Genomic DNA, 6,000 nt, shown 5'->3' with positions numbered 1-6,000 from the left:
AGCTACTTCCAACAGGATGAATCAACTGCCCATACAGCTGGCCGAATCTTGGAGCGCAATATTTGCTCCATCCAGTATATCTCACATTGCAGACAGACATTGTAACATTTTACATCTATAGTTACTGAGTGCTTGAAAAAGTTAAAATGTGTATGCCCTATTAGAATAAAATTTCAGTTTTAATGCTGGTACAAAGTTACACAGTCATTCAGGATAACTTTAGATCAGTCTTATAAAACAAAGAATTTTTCTGTATCTAATCCTCAGGGAAAATTTAGATCGTGCCAGAAGGAAATCGGGTGTTTACAAGAAAAACTAACAGTGTTAATTCGGTAATGCAGGTATACTTTGAAATATCAAGATGGTTGTATCGACCTGGCATTGTTCAACTTAAATCAGTGTTGCCAGAAGCTGTCTTCAAAACCAATGCAATTAAAAGATAATCACAAGCCTAATACCTTGTAGGAGGCTGGAAAGACAGCTGGAATACTGACTAGAAATCACACAGGTAGTAATACTGTTACTTTCAGTACAAAATAATACAATTAAGTGCAACAGCAGTCATCTGAAACAAAAGTGGTAAGCGGTACAAAGATGCTTCGACTGGTGAAACGTTACCCTGACCGACTCAACTGCGTTTGTAGCATAATATTGGAAAAAAAAATCCGTGTATTCACGAAAACACCTTTGAAATTATGAAACAGTCGAGTAAAGAAATATGCACAACTTACAAATGTATGAATACGGCTGCTTCGTCTATCTAAAATGCGATTTTGTAAACGTCTGTATGGCAACACCTCTTCATAGTTCTACAGGCTCTCGTTTTGACCTACAACGTTTCGCAATTAAAAGCTGTCAAAAGCGCTGCCAGGTGTCAGAGATTCCCTTAAGTTGACTCGACTGCAGGAGTGTCTCAGTAGTAAAAAACTTCATGCATGATGCGCCAGTTTTTCACGCATCTCAGTGTTTGACGTCATATCTCCTGAACTGTGTGGTACAATGACACAATTTCGCAGGTGCATTTAGCGTCATATATGGTTGCTGTCTGCGAAATTCGTTGCGAATAGAACTGATAGCACAAGAGTAATACATCTAAACGTCATACATGATGCGGCTGATTTCCACGCGTCTCATTGTTTATGACATCATCGTACCTCCTGGACCATAACAGGTTGTTCCTACTCCCACAGCAACTGTAAGGGATATGTATACCAAGCTTGGTTCAAATCCGTCCAGTAGTTTACATCTACATCTACATAAAATGAATGCTCTGCAAATCGCATTTAAGTGCCTGGCAGAGGGTGCATCGAACTACCTTCACAATTCTCTATTATTTCAATCTCGTATAGCGGAAAAAACGAACACCTGTATCTCACCGTACGAGCTCTTATTTCCCTTATTTTATCGTGGTGCTCGTTTCTCTCTATCTAGGTCGGTGTCAACAAAATATTTTCGCATTCGGAGGAGAAAGTTGGTGATTAAAATTTCATGAGAATATTCCGTCGCATCGAAAAATGCCTTTCTTTTAATGATGTCCAGCCCAAATCCTGTATCATTTCTGTGACACTCTCTCACATATTTCGCGATAATACAAAACGTGATGCCCTTGTTTGAACTTTTTCGATGTATTCCGTCAGTCCTATCTGGTAAGGATCCCACACTGCGCACCAGTATTCTGAAAGAGGACGGACAAGCGTAGTGTAGGCAGTCTCCTTAGTAGATCTGTTACATTTTCTAAGAGTCCTACCAATAAAACGCAGTCTTTGGTTAGCCTTCCCCACAACATTTACTAAGTGTTGCTTCCAATTTAAGTTGTTCGTAATTGTAATACCTGGATATTTAGTTGAATTTACGGAATTTAGATTTGACTGTTTTATCGTGTAACCGACGTTTAACGAATTCCTTTTAACACTCATGTGGATGACCTCACACTTCTCGTTATTTAGGGTCACCTGCCAATTTTCGCACCATTCAGATATCTTTGCTAAATCGTTTTGGAATTTGTTTCGATCTTCTGATGACTTTATTAGTCGATAAACGACAGCGTCATCTGCAAACAACCTAAGACGACTGCTCAGATTGTCTCCCAAATCGTTTATATAGATAAGAAACAGCACAGGGCCTATAACACTACCTTGAGGAACGCCAGAAATCACTTCCTCTTTACTCGATGACGTTCCGTCAGTTACTACGAACTGTGACCTTTCTAACAGGAAATCAGAAATCCAGTCACATAACTGAGACGATATTTCATAAGCACGCAATTCCATTACAAGCCGTTGTGTGGTGCAGTGTCAAAAGCCTTCCGGGAATCCAGGAATACGGAATCGATCTGAAATCCCTTGTCAATAGCACTCAGCACTTCATGCGGATAAAGAGCTAGTTGTGTTTCACAGGAACGATGTTTTCTAAACCCATGTTGACTGTGTGTCAATAGACAGTTTTCTTCGAGATAATTCATAGTGTTCGAACACAATATATGCTCCAAAATCCTGCTGCATATCGACGTTAACGATATGGGCCTGTAATGAAGTGGATTACTCCTACTACCTTTCTTGAATATTGGTGTGACCTGTACAACTTTCCAGTCTTTGGGTACGGATCTTTCGTCGAGCGAACGGTTGTATATGATTATTAAGTATGGAGCTAATGCGTCACCTTGCTTTTATTAAGTGACTGAAGTTGCTTCACTACTCCGAGCATATTTACTTCTACGTTACTCATGTTGGCAGCTGTTCTTGATTCTAATCCTGGAATGTTTACTTTGTCTTCTTTTGTGAAGGCATTTCGAAAAGCTGTGTTTAGTAACTCTGCTTAGGCAGCACTGTTTTTTATAGTATCTCCATTGCTATCACCCACAGAAGGCATTGATTGCTTCTTGCCGCTAACATATTTCACATACGACCAGAATCTCTTTGGATTTTCTGCCAGGTTTCGAGACGAAGTTTCGTTGTGTAAACTGTTATACGCATCCCGCATTGAAGTCCGCGCTAAATTTCGAGCTTCTGTAAAAGATCGTCAATCTTGGGGATTTAGCGTCTGTTTAAATTTGGCATGTTTGTTGTTGTGGACTGGCAAGACAGCCAATCCACTATGACAGGAAGCCGAAAGGCACGCGTTTAAGCTCACGCAGGCTGGCGTGAAGTCTGGAAAATGAAAAGGAATTGAGACTAGCAAAAAAGGTACGTAGCTTCTGGAATACTTAACTTTAATCCATAACTGGTGAACATCGGTCTGACGGTACATGCATCACAAAATAAATAGCAATTGATAATGGCGCCTTGCTAGGTCGTAGCAAATGACGTAGCTGAAGGCTATGCTAACTATCGTCTCGGCAAATGAGAGCGTAATTTGTCAGTGAACCATCGCTAGGAAAGTCGGCTGTACAACTGGGGCGAGTGCTAGGAAGTCTCTCTAGACCTGCCGTGTGGCGGCGCTCGGTCTGCAATCACTGATAGTGGCGACACGCGGGTCCGACGTATACTACCGGACCGCGGCCGATTTAAAGGCTACCACCTAGCAAGTGTGGTGTCTGGCGGTAACACCACATTTGTATGTTGTTTCTGCAACAGTGTTCGAACCCGTTTTGTGTACCAAGGAGGATCAGCACCATCGTTTGTTAAATTATATGGTAAAGTAGTTGCAGCAAGTCGCTTCTTTATGTTTCTACGGCTACATCTACAATCCGCTAGGTACCTTGTGATATGTGCAGGAGGATACTTGCACCACCGTTACTACCCCAAGTTTCCGGTTTCGATCATCTATGGAGCCCGGTAAGAAGTATTGTTGGGAAGCCTCCAAGTGAACTAATTTTTTTCTGAAAACAGCCGTAAGTTGCAATTTGTATTTCTTATACACGGGTTTCGCTCTTCAAATGAATAACAGCATCATCAGAATATTGAGTTTATTGTTAGGTTACAGTGTTGTTGAAGATTGCGTTTAAAGATGGTTGACAGTTCTAAAGACTAAACTGGCTGTACTGTAGTACTTAAACTTACATATAAAGTACGTTTAAAATACAGTACTAAATAATGACACTGACAGCGGCAAAGTTGAAACTGAAATGAAACACAGTCAATTTCATATTTGGCGCTGTCAGTGTTATCATTCGCTTCTGTATTTTAAACGTACTTTAAACTTGGGTTTAAGTAATATAGTACAGCCAGTTTAGTCTTTAATCTTTAAATGAAGTCTTTAATGCTGTCACCCAACTGTAAACTATATATTCTGACGATGATCTTGTTCATTTGAAGAGAAATACCGGTAAATAAATAAAAAATACGAAGTGCGACTTGTGGCTGTTTTCAAAAACTTAGTTTTAACAGTCGCTCCCCCTGCAAGCAATGTCTTCTCTTGTCCATTTTTTTCTGATTTTATCTGCATGGTCTGTTCGCGAGATGAACGTGAAGCAAAGTAAAGCTAAGCCCTGCTTTCTGGTCCTGACACACCGACAGGGACTAACCGACCGCCATGTCATCCTCTGCCAATGACGTTATTGGATGCGGTATGGAGGCGCCTTGGGCCAGCACACCGCCCTACTGGCCGAAGTCTACTTTCTTGACATCAAGAAACTCCTAAATTGTCATCAAGAGGCTGGCTGCAGCCCGATCCTGTCCGCCCACCAAGGGAAAATCGCTGGCGGAACCGGAAATCGATCCCGGGCCCACCGCACAGCAGCGAGACATTCTTGCCAGTAAGCTACCGAGTCGGACGGGAGATATACGTAAAAGAAAGCGATAAATTATTGACTCTTCTACGAACGTACACATTCGCGCTTACTTAACCTGTGACGGGACCCAATGCCCTTCTTTGGACATTCTCTGTCTGCTCTATCAGTCCTAACTTGTAGTGGTCTCAGGCTGACAAGTAATGCTCGAGTACTGCTCAAATTGCAGTTTTGTGCCCCACCACCTTCGTTGTTCTATAACTCTTCGTGAGGATTCTCCCAATAAATCTCAGTATCTCATCGGCCTTTCCTGCCATTAGTTTTATGTGGTCGTTCCACATTAAACCGCTGCACATGCAAACTCCCAGACATTTCAGAAATGTGACTGATTCCACTAATTGTTCAGTAACCGTATAATTCCGCCTATGCGAGCAATAAATTCGTAAAGTGAGGATCAAACGCTACTCCCCGCATCAAACGTCGATCCCCTACAGGTCTCCCCCCATCTGGTTGTAAATTTGTAGCGTGTTGGCTTCTCAGTACGTAAGAGCATCATCCACGTAATCCCTTTTGTAGCTGCTGGCGTTATACACCAAATTATTTATGTATATATCGTAACATTAATGGTCCTTAAACATACCTTTGGATGGTGTACGAACTTACTGAGGGCATTCCATAATTAATGCAACACATTTCCTTCCTCGGCCAACTTCGGTTGAAACAAAAATGCGGAATTTTCTGTGGGACATCGCGGAGTATTCTCCCTTCAACCCCCGTAGTTTCATTAAGTTCCTGTAGGTGGCGGCGCTTTACACAGCCTTCAAAATTGCGTCTGTAACGGAGGTGAGTTGCAAGCTGAGATGTGTCATTGAATTTCTCTTAGCGGAAAACCAAGGCATCGCAGATATTCATAGGCGCGTCTCTCACCATCGCAACGAAGTCGGGCAAACCTGTCCTATGTCCCGCGTGCCGGCTGCCCGTACACAGCTGTGACTCCTGCAATGTTGGAACATACGGACACTTTCATTCGAGGTGATTGACAGGTCGCAATCAAACACCTCGCTACACAACTGGAGGTCTCTGTTGGCAGTGCTGCCACACTCGTCCATCGGTTGGGCTACTCAGTTGTGTGCACGCTGGGTTCCTAACAGAAGACCATAAAGAGCACCGAACGACAGTCTGTGCGGAATTGCTTGTGCGTTACGGCGCTGATCGTGACAATTTTTCGTCGAACATCGTCCTAGGCGATGAAACAAGGGTTCGTCACTTCGCACTTCGAAGCGGAAACAGAACGGTAATCCATGGAGTGGCGCCGAACAAAAAGTTCAAAAGGC

Source organism: Schistocerca serialis, chromosome 8, assembly GCF_023864345.2.
Source record: "Schistocerca serialis cubense isolate TAMUIC-IGC-003099 chromosome 8, iqSchSeri2.2, whole genome shotgun sequence".
Classification (NCBI taxonomy): domain Eukaryota; kingdom Metazoa; phylum Arthropoda; class Insecta; order Orthoptera; family Acrididae; genus Schistocerca; species Schistocerca serialis.
Note: the sequence above shows the minus strand (reverse complement) of the source record.